Source organism: Mustela lutreola, chromosome 11 (genome assembly GCF_030435805.1).
Source record: "Mustela lutreola isolate mMusLut2 chromosome 11, mMusLut2.pri, whole genome shotgun sequence".
Taxonomy (NCBI): Eukaryota; Metazoa; Chordata; class Mammalia; order Carnivora; family Mustelidae; genus Mustela; species Mustela lutreola.
Window position 1 is genome coordinate 68,759,948 of NC_081300.1, and position 15,670 is coordinate 68,775,617.

The 15,670-nt window shown below is 45.1% G+C and overlaps 1 protein-coding gene across 2 annotated transcripts in view; it reads right to left on the reverse strand.

Moving 5' to 3' along the window:
• Nucleotides 1-15,670, reverse strand: part of LIMK2 (LIM domain kinase 2) — a 61,972-nt gene that overhangs the window by 28,273 nt on the left and 18,029 nt on the right. The gene's annotated exons all lie outside the window — the stretch shown is intronic.

Sequence of the window (15,670 nt, forward strand, 5' to 3'; positions counted from 1 at the left end):
ACCGGAGGATCACGACCTGAGTGGAAGGCAGATGCCCTACCGACCAAGCCACCCAGGCGCCCGAGGGCTGGGATTTAAATGTAGGTCCCTAAGAGAGCTCCATAGCCAGAGCTCTCAGCCCAGAGCTCATTCTAACTCTTTAAGGAGAAATATCTCCCTCAAAGCCTTTCTTCAAGATGGAAACAGCACAGGAACTGGAGCCCAGGTCACCTGTTACCTCTCTCATTTTTTTCTTTCATTGCTAGAATGCCATCCATTGGCCCCAGGGGGCAGTGGTGGTGCTTCTACTGTGCCATGGCAACCAGGCTTCTCAAACTGAAAAATGGGGCATGATGGAGGACAAGCGTCTGGGGGGATGATGTGCCTTGGTATCTGGAGGGTGGCCTGGCAGAAGAGTAACAGCTGAGGGGATGACCAAACGGGAGCTCACCATTGGGAAAGCCCCTTATCCCTCTGCCTACAGGACTGTGAGGGAGAAAGCAAGGTTGCTGGAGTGGGACACGTCCAAACCTCACTGTTGGACTTGAGGGAGTAACAGCAGCTCTCTCTCACCAGGCACACATTCCTCTCTACTGAAGTCACCCTGTCACCATGACAGGAAAATCTATGGCAAAGGTGGTGGCTGGGTTACAAGGGAACATTTCCCCATTCCTCTATTGATTGGGCACACAGGTAACAATGAATGTGATAAGAAAGATTGTGTTTAAACTCTATTATAAGATACCATTTATTAAACACTTAGTATGTTCCAGACTCTGTGTTAAGTGCTCTCCACTTGTTATCTATCATACTTAAACTGCTAATATACGGGGTAGATATTATCATCCCCACTTAACAGATGAGGAAACTGAGGTTTGGAAGGGTTATATCAATAACCTGAAGACAAAGCGCTAATAAGTGGTACAGCCGGGTTTCAAACCTAGTCAGTGTGATTGTAGATCAGGGGTCAAGACACTTTTCCCCTAAAGGGCCAGAGACAAATTTTAGGCTTTGCAGGCCTACACAAATACAGAATCATCATATAAACAAATGAACATGGCTATTTCCCAATAAGCCTTTATTTGTGGACAATGAAAATTGAATTTCATGGAATTTTCATGTGCCATGAAACATTCTTTTTCTCCCCTCCCGCCGTCATTAAAAAATGTAAAAATCACAGGCCAAACAAAACCAGGCAATGGGCTATAGTTTGCCATCCTCCACTCTGTAGCCAAGGCACTCAACCACTCTGCTAACTGCCCCTAATACTGAAGACCAGCTTTTGGCATGTGTGCAGAGCTCAGCCACATCTATCTACTAGCACACAGTCACCACACTCCAGACCCAGAGGCAGCCAGCAGGGAGTAAGCACTGGACAGGCGCTCACTCTACACCAAGCACTGCTCACAGCACTCACACATAAAAATGAATTTTAACCCACGCTAGTTAGTGCTATACTTTCTCCCTATTTTTTTTTAATTTGCTTTATTTCCCAGTGTTCCAACATTCATTGTTTATGCACCACACCCAGTGCTCCATGCAATACAAGCCCTCCTTAATACCCACCACCATGCTCACCCAACCTCCCACTCCCCTCCCCTCCTCCAAAACCCTTAGCTTGTTTCTCAGAGCCCACAGTCTCTCATGGTTTGTCTCCCCCTCCGATTTCCCCCAACTCCCTTCTCCTCTCCAACTCTTTCTCCGTTTTTACAGAGGGAGGAACTGAAGTACAGAGTCTAAATTGCTTGTATCAGGCTACCCAGTAGTATAAGTGAAAGAACAAGCCAGGATTCGAACCACAGTTTCTATACTAAGCTCCACCATCGCTATGCTGGAGCCCAGTCTGGGCCGGGAGCCAGACTGTCTGGGTTTGAATGCGACAATGCAGTGTGTGTAAGCCCTTGGCACAGAGTCTGGAATACATTAAGGGTTGATAAATGTTAGCTGCTAATATCATTAAGACTATTGTTACTATCACTATGGGCTAGCTATGTGGCCTTCAGCAAGTTGCAGCCTCTGTCTGGGCCTTGGTAATATGTCTCTAAATAGCTTCCGGCTTCAACATTTGTCAACCCTATGAGGTTCCAGAGGGCTCCCTGTTTTCCTTGGGTCTGAAATTAAGTTTAAAGCTCTTGAGCCAGCTCTGAGGTGATTGGGATCCCAACCTGGGGGCCACACAGGAGCAGCAGAGGAGGTCAGGCAGGGTGGAAAGGATAAACAACACAAAGGATACCAAAAGGCCTGTCCAGCTGGAAAGCTGGGAGCTCTTTCTCCCAGTGACAGAGCCAACTATTTCGCACCAAAAATCTATTATGTTCCCTTGTAATTTGATCAGGCCAGAAGGGGGCCCCAAATTAAGTCTGGAACTAGCAAATTATCTTCTAATTGCACCCTCTGATTTCCATCTGATGAACAGAGTGCAGATGGAAGAAAATGCAAGCCACAAAGAGACTGGGGCCAGGAAGCCCATGAGCATAACTCCTCTTGACATTTCACACAGCTCTGCTATTCCAGCGGCGGCGGGCGCAGTGAGTCGGTGTCTAGGAATGCGAACAGGAGGCTGCAGGCGTTCTCTATTCCCCCCCAACTCTGCTTACAAAGGACTCGGTGGGTGGGTGGGCGGGTGTGTGTGGAACTAGTGTGAGGGCTTCTCAATGCTATGAAAACTGACTCCCCCTCAAAGAGGGGCAGCTGTCTCCCCACGTCATGAGCGGAAGCCCCTCCTAGGTGGAATCCATCTGACCTCCATAAATCCAGACTTCAGGAGGAACCACTGAAGGACTGATCACCAGATGTGATAAGCTGTTGGCTGCTCAGACTCAAGTGCGTGGTTCCTCAAGGCAAACTTCAAAGGCCTACACCACCAGAACTGGGAGGTGAAAGGTCACAGTGGAGACTATACTTCCCCCGCCTGCCTTTGGATACTGGCCCTGGGTGGAAAGCTGCTCTTCTAGGTCCCTTCTACAGCATCTGGCAGAGGATTCGGCAGTTACAGATGACAGAGGCAACTGCAAGGATCCTTGAACTGGCAGTTACGGACAGGACAAGATGGCAGGAGAGGTACTAATCTCCAGCACATTTCATAAGTTGGAAACCTGATGAGGAGCCCAGCAAACTGATGCTTCAGAACCAAATGGGATGCAAGAGGCTGAAGGCAATAGCCTTCAAGGCTGGGAGACCCAAGTGAGCACTCTGCTGAGGAGTGGTGAATGAATGAATCATGGGGACCTCCCCTCAGAAGGTAGCTCTGGTTAGATCATCTGAAGCCCAAGAAACTGTGTTTGTGTGGGGCCCTCTATTGGTTGGGAGGACTCCATCCAAGGAAGGGAGCTTCTGGGGACTCTATAGCTTCTGAACCTTGAAAGGTGAGCATTGCCACCCCCATTTTCTGACCATCAGTCTCTGCTCCTCTCCTCTCTTTTTTTTTTTTTTTAAAGATTTTATTAATTTATTTGACAGAGATCACAAGTAGGCAGAGAGTCAGGCAGAGAGAGAGAGGAAGAGAAGCAGGCTCCCTGCTGAGCAGAGAGCCCGACTTGGGGCTTCATCCCAGGACCCTGGGATCATGACCTGAGCCGAAGGCAGAGGCTTTAGCCCACTGATCCACCCAGGTGCCCCTCCTCCTCTCTTTCAACATGACTATAGCAGTCATCTTTCTAAAACAGGAGTCCTGGAAATTCCACTGATAGAAATTTTGCCCAGAAGGGGTGCCTGGATCAGTTAAGCATCTGCCTTCTGCTCAGGTCACTGATCCCAGAGTCCTGGGACTGAGGTACCCCTCTCTACACCCACCCCTTGTGTCATCAGGGTCCCTGCTAAGCCGGAAGCCTGCTTCTCCCTCTGCCTGCCCCTGCCTCTACTTGTGTGCACACTCTCTCTCTCAAATAAATAAAATCTTAAAAAAGAAATTTTGGGGGCGCCTGGGTGGCTCAGTGGGTTAAGCCTCTGCCTTCGGCTCGGGTCATGATCTCAGGGTCCTGGGATCCAGCCCCGCATCGGGCTCTCTGCTCAGCGGGGAGCCTGCTTCCTCCTCTCTCTCTACCTGCCTCTCTGCCTGCTTGTGATCTCTGTCAAATGAATAAATAAAATCTTTAAAAAAAAAAAAAAAAGAAAGAAATTTTGTCCAGAGAAATATTCCTACAGATGAGCTAGAACATATCCAGCACTGTTTAATACTAAAAGACTAGGAACAGTTGTGTGTCTATTACTAGGAGTGGGCTCGGGACACCTGGGTGGTTCAGTCAGTTAAGCATCTACCTTTATCTGAGACCATGATCTCAGGGTCCTGGGATTGAGCCCCTCATTCTTCTCCCTCTCCCGCTCACCCTGCTTGTGCTCTCTCTCTCCCTCTCTCTGTCAAATAAAGAAAATCTTAAAAAAAAAAAAAATAGGAGTGAGCTAAATATAATTACATAAGCACACTATAGAATATATAGAATATTATGCAGCTGTTAAAAATAATGAAGTAAGGTGTTACATAAAAAATCCAAGTGTCAGAGAGAGTGTACACTATAATTCCATTATTTAAAAACTATGTGCAGGGGCTCAGTGGGTTAAAGCCTCTGTCTTCAGCTCCAGTCATGATCCCAGGGTCCTGGGATAGAGCCCCACATCAGGCTCTCTGCTCAGCAGGGAGCCTGCTTCCTCCTCTCTCTCTCTCTCTGCCTGCCTCTCTGCCTGCTTATGATCTCTGTCTGTCAAATAAGTAAGTAAAATCTTTAAAAAAAAACAAAAAACTCTATGTGCACAATCCTTAAAGAACATCTGGAAGACCCCACTACTTGGTTATCAGTTTCTCCTCTCAAGTAGTGAGACATCTATAAGCAGGGATAAAAACAGCATTGCTTTTCTACCATGTTGATACTGTTCGCATTATTTTCTTACACTTAAGTGCTGCTTTTTAAAATGATAAGTGGGGGGTGCCTGGGTGGCTCAGTGGGTTAAAGTCTTTGCCTTCGGCTCAGATCATGATCTCAGGCCCTGGGATCGAGCCCCGTGTCGGGCTCTCTGCTCGGCGGGGAACCTGCTTCCTTCTCTCTGCCTGCTTGTGATCTCTCTCTGTTAAATAAATAAATAAAATCTCCCCCCCCAAAAAAATAAATAAAATGATAAGTGGAGGGGCGCCTGGCTCAGTCGTTGAGTGTCTGCCTTTGGCTTGGATCATGGTCCAGGGGTCATGGGGTCCAGTCCTGCATTAGGCTCCCTGCTCAGTGGGAAGCCTGCTTCTCTCTCCCCAACTCCCCCTGCTTGTGCTCCCTCTCTCACTGTCTCTCTCTCCCTGTCAAATAAATAAATAAATAAAATCTTAAAAAAAAAAAAAAAAAGATAAATGGATAACAACTAAAAGAAGTCCCAAGATTTAGAACAAACACCTCCTTACACTTTTTTCCTAGTGCTCTTGTCCAAAGACAAAGCCTGCCTGGGTGCACTGCACTGAAGACTCCTGGGGCTATTTCTTTTTCTTTTTTTTAAAAAAAGATTTATTTATTTATTTATTTGAGAGAGAGAGAGAGAGAGAGGGAGTACATGCACAAGAGTGGGGGGGGAGGGGGAGAGGGAGAAGAAGAGGGAGAGAACCAGACTCCCCACTGATAAGAAGCCTGATCCCACATCCCTGAGATCATGCCCTGAGCTGAAATCAAGAGTCAGACGCTTTACTGACTGAGCCACCCAGGCGCCCCTCCTGGGTTCTTTCTTCAGCTTCACCAGCAGGGTCACGGCTCTGGCCACCTCCTGCCCCATTCCACTTCCTGACCCAGGGACATAGGCTTGCCCAAGCCTTTGCTGTCTTAGCTCCTCCCAAAGTCTCCTCCATCTTCAGGCTGGTGGCTGTCTCCTCCTTTTTCCATGTCTAACTTCACCAGAGCACTCAATCTCCTCTGGGAAAAGTTCCTATGATGTGTCCCTAAGCACCACACGCAGGAAGGGCTCTGAGCCTGTATCTGTCTAGTGTCAGGTCAAACTACACAAGGCCCATACCAGGCTCACCCTGCATCCACTACGAAACATATGACTCAGGAACCCCCTTATGAGCAACTACAGTAGTAAAGAATGACAATGTTAACTAATGTTTATAATGCATTTTCAGTTTACAGAGGGTTTTTATACTCACCATCTAAACAGCCTCATGAGGACTACCTATAGCACAGACCGGGTAAGGGAAGCCCAGAGATGTTAGGTGATCCATCCAAGGATACTGCTGGGAAGTGCAAGACTGAGATTAAAAGCTGCCTGCTGACCTCAAATCCCATGCCTTTTCCTCAACATGAGCCCTACCTAGCAAGGTGTTTAGGAATCCCACCTCTCCAGTATAGAGCCCCAAACTGCTGGGTGTGTTGAATTCCTGCATCTGATTTTTCTAGGTCTCCTGCCCATATTCTTACTGTCAGGATCATGAAAGAGTTTAACAAAAGCCTTGGGGCAGTCAAGAGAGGATCTCATGACTTTCAACCCAGTGAAAACATGAAGTCATGCCTTATTCACTGAATTCATGAACTTAGTCAGTGTTTCTGACTGAATCCTTGTGATCGGCTCTTTTCTAAGTGCTCCTGTCCACCTAGTTTATCATCTGCAGAATTCCACAGAATTCCATTAGGATTTGATGAGGGAGTCAAGTCAAAAGGATTATGAGTTTGCTTTTTCCAGGACCTCTTTTTTTCTCCTTTTTGAAGACTGAGCCAGTTAGCCATTTCCATTTTATTTTAATAGAACCCTGGTACATGGCAGGTGTGGGTCAAATAATCATTATACTTGGGTACTGTGCCCATTCTACCAGGTTTCTCCAAAAAGTTACAAATAGTGGTTCCGCTACTATGTCACAGAGATTTTTCTTTTTCTTTCTTTCTTTTTTTTTTCAGTATAGTGAGAAATAATTTTCTGTCTAAAAACTAAACACATTTCATGTGATTGGGTACCCTCATGCATCTTGGGCTTCCCATCCTCCCTTCCTAGTTTCAAGTTGATGAGCTGTAAATCAAAGGACTGGACTAAATCTCTAAGGTTCTATCCAGATTTCCATGACACTTAAGACGGATGCCAAGGATTATCTTTTGCTGGGTGTTTGTTAACATGACACCACATTCCAGAAGTTGTGGACACTGTGCAAAACACTGACTTAAGTTCCATGAGTTAGGCACTGAGATAGGCTTGCTCATATATGCTTTCATTTAATTCTCAAAACTTTGTGAAGTTGAGGTTGCCATCTCCTTTTTACATATGAAGAACTAAGTTCACAGAGAAGGCTGTGATTTGAGGTCATGGGTCTAGGAATTGGCAGAGCTGGGATTTAACCCAAGTCCTTGGATTCCAGATCCAAGACAGTAAAGTTGCCTCAAATAACTTATTTTACACTTGCTATTTTGAGTTGCAGGCTATTTCTGAAATGTAGTTGAGAGAATAGCAGCATCAGACTCCTGGGGGCAATTTGTTGACAGTGAAGACTCCAAAGCCTTACCTGAAGCCTATAGTAAGAACTGCTTAGACTGAGCCCAAGAATCCACATTTTAAACAAGACCCAGTGTTTCTGATGCACACTGAAGACTGAATCCACTACTTTACTCTTTCCTATAGGCTCTTCCATTTGATTTTACTCTTCTCTCACATTAACCTTGAGAGGCAAGCAGGATAGGTCATTATTACCCCTGGCTATAAATGAGGAAACGATTCAGATAGGTTGTTCACCTTCTTATTGTGGACTGAGCTTAAAAAACAAATGTTTGGGGCGCCTGGGTGGCTCAGTGGGTTGGGCCGCTGCCTTCGGCTCAGGTCATGATCTCAGGCTCCTGGGATCGAGTCCCGCATCGGGCTCTCTGCTCGGCAGGGAGCCTGCTTCCCTCTCTCTCTCTCTCTGCCTGCCTCTCCGTCTACTTGTGATTTCTCTCTGTCAAATAAATAAATAAAATCTTTAAAAAAAAAAAAATAAAAAAAAAAATAAAATTAAAAAAAAAAAAAAAAAATGTTTGGAGGCTGACATTTTGTAAAGCCTTGGCTCACTGCAGACTTTCACCTTCCTGGTATTGTTCTTACTCATTTGTAACCCCACAGTAGCTGCCTCTCTTTTTTTTTTCAGTGACATTATGTGGTATTCAGGGTACGGTGGGAAAAGATGGCTCCAGCATATAGGATCATCTCATGCAAGGCCACTTTTGGAACTGAAACAAATCACAAGGGCTGACATCAGCCAATTTCAAAAACAGCTGATGCCACTGTAAGAGTCAGTAATATTGAGGGGGGTCCAGTTGAGCACCCTCCGATCTAAGCAGGATCACTACAGAGCAGTCTCAGGAAGGTATGAACAGAAGATGACTGACAGAGAGAAGAAAACTGTCCTCAAATCTGGTTTGAGGTACTTGGGAAGTTTTTCCTGGTAATAATGATGAATGTGGAGAAAGAGCATTTGTTAGCACCCCTCTAGTACTGCCCAAGGGAAACGGGATTCTATTAGCCTTTGGGGGAAAAATACAAGGCAAATTAGCTGCCACGGTACAGAAGCCATGCCATCCCTTGAGCTTTGATGGTTTTAGGCTTTGTAATGACATTTATAGGCAGAGGTCTGCTATGTCTCCATACTCTCACTTCAGAAGGAAAGCTCTTGCTTAGGCGAAAACTGCAGAGCAAAGAGATGGTGATGATGCATACCGAAAGGGCTTATCCATATGTCCAAAGAGAAAGGTGGTCATTTGACAAAAACATCATTTGCCTAACAAACACTGAGTACCCACTACGCTCTGGGCCCTCTGCTAAGCTCTGGGATACAAAGACGAACTAGATATGGCTCCAGACCTGGAGTGATGTTAGATGTGTAAATAAATACGAACAGAACTATAACAGAGGTATGAGAATAACAAAGGAGAAAGGCTCCTCTGTTTGGTGGGGAAGGTTCACTGGATTTGGTGAGGCTCTTCCACAGGGGACAAGATGTATCAGTTGAATCTAAAGGCTGATTACCAGGCAGACAAGAGGTATTCCAGCCTGGTGGAACAACATGTGCAAATGCACTGAGGCGTAACACAGTATGGTTCCTAAGCTGCAGAGCAGGGCACATGTGAAAGGTGACCAGAGGGGAGGCTGAGATGGTGGGAGAGGGCTAGGGCAGATCACTAAGATGTAGGTCTGTCAGGTAAAAAAGTCACCCACAGGCAGTGAAGAGTTATCAGAGGTGTTGACGCAACCAGAGGTTCACAATAAATGGAACATAAAGCCTAAAACACCAAAGACAGTGCTGGTCTTTAGTGGTCAGTTTGTCTCCTTGAATGTCTCAAGTCTACACTGGCTGCAGATATGCTCACTTGAAGTTGCTGGCCAGTTAGTGTTCACAAACAGCAAACTATGGCTTCATCCTCAACCAACAGTAGAGACTGAGCTGGTCATTTTATCAGCTGAAATTTGCCTGTATGGGCTACAAGCACTTAAGAATGAGGTTGTGACCCCTTATAGATAATCATCTACTGTTGCTCTGTGATACAACTTAATGTCCAACATTCAGTGTCCAAAACTGTGTTTACATAGACATTCTTCTCCTGGCTGCACTGGAAAATAAATGCTTTGGATACCTTAATAAATCTCCAGGTGATGCCAGGAAAAGAACCCTGGCCTGAAAGAGAAGACCTGATAATTTGACCTGGCTAAAAATAGACTTGCTATGTGATCTGAGGCAAGCCATTAAACCTTTCTGGGCTTCAATTTCTTCCTCTGTAAAAGGAAGGATTTAGGTTAAAAAAAAAAAAAAATTCCACAACAGTAGGCCAATACTGAAGACACAGGGAAGGGTTGTGGTCAGAAAAAGGTTGACTGGCTGATCACCCAGGGACCTTTCCAAGGCTACCATTACCTTGGTGAATGACCCTAATTCAGGCTTCATTTTTGGCCTCTGAGGTCCAGAAACAGGTACCGAGAGAGGTGAAGACATTCTAGGATGGCTCTAACCATTTATCAATTCCATGGTCCATTTATGAATTCACACTTGAAATTAGAACACCTATATCATCTTACAGTTACCACCTCCAGACCCTTCCCGTTATCAAGAAGTACAAGAAGCTGAATTAGGCATCAGAAGGTTGTTCTATGAGCATGGACTTAAAGGGACATGAGCAGCCACAGAGGGAAATTTCATTCTGGCACTAGTGAGTCAGCCCAACCAACTCTGTTTACACTAAAGAACCCCCTTCTGGTGACCAAATCTGGTCACTGAATACTTCACTGGATTTTAACTCATTTTTAAAAAACATTATTTATTTATTTATTTATTTGAGACAGAGCGTAAGAGAGAGAACATGAGCAGGGGGAGGGGCAGAGAGAGAGGGAGAAGCAGGCTCCCCACTGAGCTGGGATTCCAATGTGGGACTTGATCCCAGGACCCCAGGATCATGAACCTAGCCAAAGGCAGAGGCTTAACCAACTGAGCCACCCAGGCTCCTCCACAATTTTTAATGGAAAAAATAGCATTACTTCTTCAGACACTTAACAATCACCGATTCACATATTATTCAGTTCTGAGAGACATGTGGCTCCCTAGTAGCTAGTAAATGGCTAACACTCATGAGTGCTCACTCCTTGTGAGGCCCTATTCCTACCTAATACTACACAGGACTTCCTTCATTTACCCCTCCATTATAACATTAGGAACTAGGCAAAAGGTTAGTATCTCCATATTATAAATGAAGAAATTTGGGCACATGGGTGACTCAGTAGTTAAGCAGCTGCCTTTGGCTCAGGTCATGTTCCCGTGTCCTGGGATTGAGACCTGCGTTGGGCTCCCTGCTCAGCGGGAAGCTTGCTTCTCCCTCTCCCACTCCCCCTGCTTCTGTTCCCTCTCTCACTCTCTCTTTTTGCTGAATAAATAAATAAAATCTTAAAAAAAGATAGATGAAGAAATGAAGCACAGAAGGGTAAGTAACTTGTCCAGCGTGTACAACTAATAAATATGACAGAATCAGGATCTGAACCCAAGCAATCTGGTTCTAGAGTCTGTGCTCTTAACGACCACATGACACTCCTATTACGTGTAGCTCTAAGTATTTAACCTCCAGAGGACAAATTTCATTTCTAACTTCTTGGAGAATCACCAACCTATTAACCCACTCCCTACCAAAAATTACCCATAAGTAAAAGATAATTTGTAAGTATTCCATTTTTTCCACACTCTACTTATGTATATCTTTAGCTAATGCTATCCTTCAAAGATTTCTAAAATATATAAAGAACAGGGGCACCTGGGTGGCTCAGTTAGTAAAGTGTCTGCCTTCGCTCAGGTCATAATCTTGGGGTCCTGGGATAAGCCCCACATCAGGCTCCCTGCTTTGTGGAGTCCGCTTCTCTATCTCTGTTCCTCCCCACTGCTTATGCTTTCTCTCATTCCAATAAATAAAATACTTAAAATAAATAAATAAGGGACGCCTGGGTGGCTCAGTTGGTTGGACGACTGCCTTCGGCTCAGGTCATGATCCTGGAGTCCTGGGACTGAGTCCCGCATCGGGCTCCCAGCTCCATGGGGAGTCTGCTTCTCTCTCTGACCTTCCCCTCGCTCATGCTCGCTCTCACTGTCTCTCTCTCAAGTAAATAAATAAAATCTTTAAAAATAAATAAATAAATAAATAAAATATTAAAAAACAAATAAATGGGGGTACCTGGGTGGCACAGTAATTTAAATGTCTGACTCTTGGTTTCAGCTCAGGTTCTGATATTGGGGTCCTGAGACAGCCTCATGTTGGGCTCCAGTCTCACCATGGAGTCTGCTTAAGACTCTCTCTCCATCTGCCCCTCCTCCCACCATGCACTTTCCTCATTCTCTCTCTCTCCCTAGTAAATTAAAATATAGTGGCACCTGGATGGCTCAGTCAGGTAAGCATATGGCTCTTGATTTGGGCTCAGGTCATAATTTCAGGGTTGTGGGATTAAGCCCCGTGTTGGGCTCTGCGTTGAGTATAGAGACTGCATAAGATTCTCTCTCTCTATCCCTCTCTCCCCCACTAAACAAACAATCTTACTTATGAAATTTGTCAGATTTCAATTCAAATTTGTTTCATCTACCGTAGTTGAACTCATTCTTCCCTCTACTGCTTTTCTCTCCAGTGTTTGTTCCTGTCTGGCCGGTACCTACAGAGAAGTATCACTCTGGGTCATCCTTATCTCCTTTAGGGGAAGAAGACAAAGCTTTAACTTCTCGCCTGGACACTTGCAGGCAATTTTCCAGAACAACCCAATCTCTGGAACCTACTCCTCTCTGCCACTTACAGTAACTGCAGCCACAGTGGCTGCTAAGGGAAGGATATGGAGAAGGGCAGGGAAAAGACTCACTTACACCATATCTCTTGGCCACCCCTGGCAATTCATATGACAAATATCTCCCCCATACCAATGATGTGCTCAGTGGTGACACAATGGGGGGCAAAATGTCTCATGGTCCATGACTAGGTTGTTACACTTATAGAATATTAGAAGTCTCAGGATATCATTAAGGAGATGATCAAATGAATAAATGTAAAGTTAAAACCACAAAAAAAGCTTTAAACGGAAGGTCTGTGAAAGCATAGAAGAGGGGCCATGACCTATTCTGTTACTATCTCCCTGAGACATCCAAGTAAAGATCTGAAGGTTGAGGAGGAGTTAATTAGGCCAAAAGGGAGTGAGGGCTTTCCACACAGAGAGAAAAGCAGGAACAAGGGCCTGTCAGAAGGAAGCAGAGTGTATTCTGGGCCCTGTGAAGGAAAGCAGTGAGACTGGAATAGAGAGAGCAGAAAGTTGTAGGGAGAGGCCAGACCACAAGGGGCTTTGTAGGCCACATTAAGGACTGGTCTTTATCCAAGAGTGCTACCAAGTCATGGAGATATATAAGGATGGGGAGAAAGCAGTGTGAAAAAAACATTTTTTTTTTTTAAAGTCATTCACTCTGGCCACTTTGTGGAGAATGGATTGCGTAGTGTGAGTGACTGCACAGTTAGAAGGCTATTGCAGTTATCCAGGTGAGACATGATGGTAGCCTGAAAAGGGTGGTGGTAGGAGAAATGGAAAGACCTGGATGCATTCAAAATATAATCTGGAGGGGTGCCTGGGTGGCTCAGTGGGTTAAGGCCTCTGCCTTCAGCTCGGGTCATGATCCCAGGGTCCTGGGATTGAGATCGAGCCCCAAATCGGGCTCTCTGCTCAGTGGGGAGCCTGCCACCCCCCTCTCTGCCAGCCTCTCTGCCTGCTTGTGATCTCTGTCAAATAAATAAATAAATAATCTTAAATATAAACATATATATATATATATATATATATATATATATATATAAAATGTGGACAAAAAACCTGACAGGTGTGGATATGGGTAAGAGAGAAGAGCTATCAAGAAGCACTTCCAGGTTCTGACTTAGGCAGAGGGATGGATGGTTGTGCCATTAAACAGGATGGGTTATATTGAAGACAAGCCAGTTTTGGGAGAAGATGAAAAGTCTAGCTGTGTCTGAGATGTCTGGAAAACACTCAAATGGGCAGGGGAAGTTGACAGCAAGACAAACAAGACTAGAGCCCAGTGGAACGGTTCAGACCGAAACGGTTCTGAACGAAATTCAGATATGAATTTTGGGGTCATCAGAATGTGGAGGACAACAGAAGCCATAGGTGTGAGTGAGATTGCCTGGGGAGAAACAGAATGTGCCTAGAGAAACAGTAACATTTCAGAGCCAGAGAGAGGATAAGCAAACTGGAATGACCAGAAGAATGTGCATGGGGGTGGAAAGCAGGACAGTATGGAATTTCATGGAGGCCAAGAATTTCAAGAGTGACAAAGACAATAATAATAAATGCTAACATCTATTAAATCCCAATACGGCCAGGTACTGTGTGAAGGGCTCTGAATACATGATCAAATTCAATCAGCACAACCTTTTGAGGCAGGAAGCATTTCTCTTCCCCTTTTCTAGGTGAGAAAACTGGCAAAGAAACTCAAAGTCAGCTGACTCAAGATAAACTAGGACGAAAACCCAAGCAGGCTGACTCCAAACTCATTTACTTGTCTCTACAACCTCTAGTGCAATTTGGGAGGTCATATAATATGAAGCCTGAACAGCAGCCAATGAATGGACCAATGTGACTGTCCCCTGGAAACTTACCAAGGGAACGCTGTTTCAGGGGAATGAGAATGGAAGCCAGACTAGAGCCCATTATTAGAAATGCTCCATATTATGACTTTAGCTGTCTGAGGGAATCTGAGGGAGTCAGTTATGAGACGAGGCCACTATGTTAAATCTGTATCCCCAACATCATCTAATTTGGTAACTTTAATATAGCAAATGATGCTCAAAATTATAAGTGAACTGCAAATGTAAGCAGCCCAAAGTTGCCATGTGTGGCTGGCTGCAAACCCTTTACAACATACCATCCTCCAGTTTTCAGAGTGCTTACTTATCCATCACCTCTTTGATCCTCACAACTTCTTCATGAGGTGGATTACCTTTACCACATCTTTTTTTTTTACTTTAAAAATTTATTTATTTATTTATTTGACAGAGACAGAGAGAGCACAAGCAGGGGGAGTGGCAGGCAGAGGGAAAGGGAGAAGCAGGTTCTCCGATGAGCAGGGAGCCCCCTATGGAACTCGATCCCAGGACCTTGGGAGCATGACCTAAGCCAAAGGCAAACACTTAACTGACTGAGCCACCCAGGTAACCCTACTTTTACCACATCTTATAGATGAGAAACTAAAGCTCACAATGACAAAGGAACTTGCCCACAGTTACACCGCCAGCCTGGCTCAGCCAAGATTCAAATCCAGCTTCTCTGACTCCAAGTCTACTATTCCTTCTGGGGCGTCCCAGTGCTAAGAGGACCCTCTTCAGAGCCAGGGAGACCTGAGTTCAAATGTGTGAGACCCTGAGCAAGTTCTACCTTTCTGGACCTTGTTTTGTGTAAAATGGGGTTGTAGGGTTATTGTAAGGGTTGAATCAGATAATCTAAGTAAAACTCCCAATACAATGCTTAATAAATGTCTGTCATCCATCCCTGGCTCCACTCTACTCCTCTTCATCCCTGCCCCAGACAGTAGCTGTAGGGCTTCTTTGGGATCTTCATTCTCTCTTCCCAAGGAACAGAGCAGTATCAAGGCATGTTGAAGGTCACATACTGCTGCTATATGCTAGGAGTCCCACTCTGTGTTCATGCTGGACTCCCTCTTGTGGGCAGAGGAAGGCCCAGGTGTTTGTCCTCTGTCAGGCACGCACCAGTCCCCTGTTTAACTGCCAGCCTTAATGAGTTGCTGGCTGGCTGTTTCCTTAGAGATAAACTAGACAAATAAGGAAACTAAAATCAAAGTCTTGGGTCCATAAATGCAGGAGCAACATCAAAATTACAACAGCAGAGGGCAGGGTTGCTCCATGAACTCCCATGCCAGGAGCCAGGGACCCAGGAGAAACCTAACAGCACGTTTATTTGACACTTGAGAGTTCTTAAAGCTTTTGAACCAATACCCTTCAGTGTTATCTGACACCACCAGTGTTTGACAGGCAGGGTGAGTGTATTTTATTCTGAAGCTACAAAAGAGGAAACTGAGCTTCACGAGGTTAAATGACATGACCATATTCAGGAATGCAGAGACTCTTGTAAGCAAGGAGTTAGAATGCCTGGATTCAAATCTCAGCTATGCTACTTACTAGCTCTGTGACTGTGAGCAAGTAAACTTCATTTCTCTATTCGTAAAATAGGTATGACCAGTACT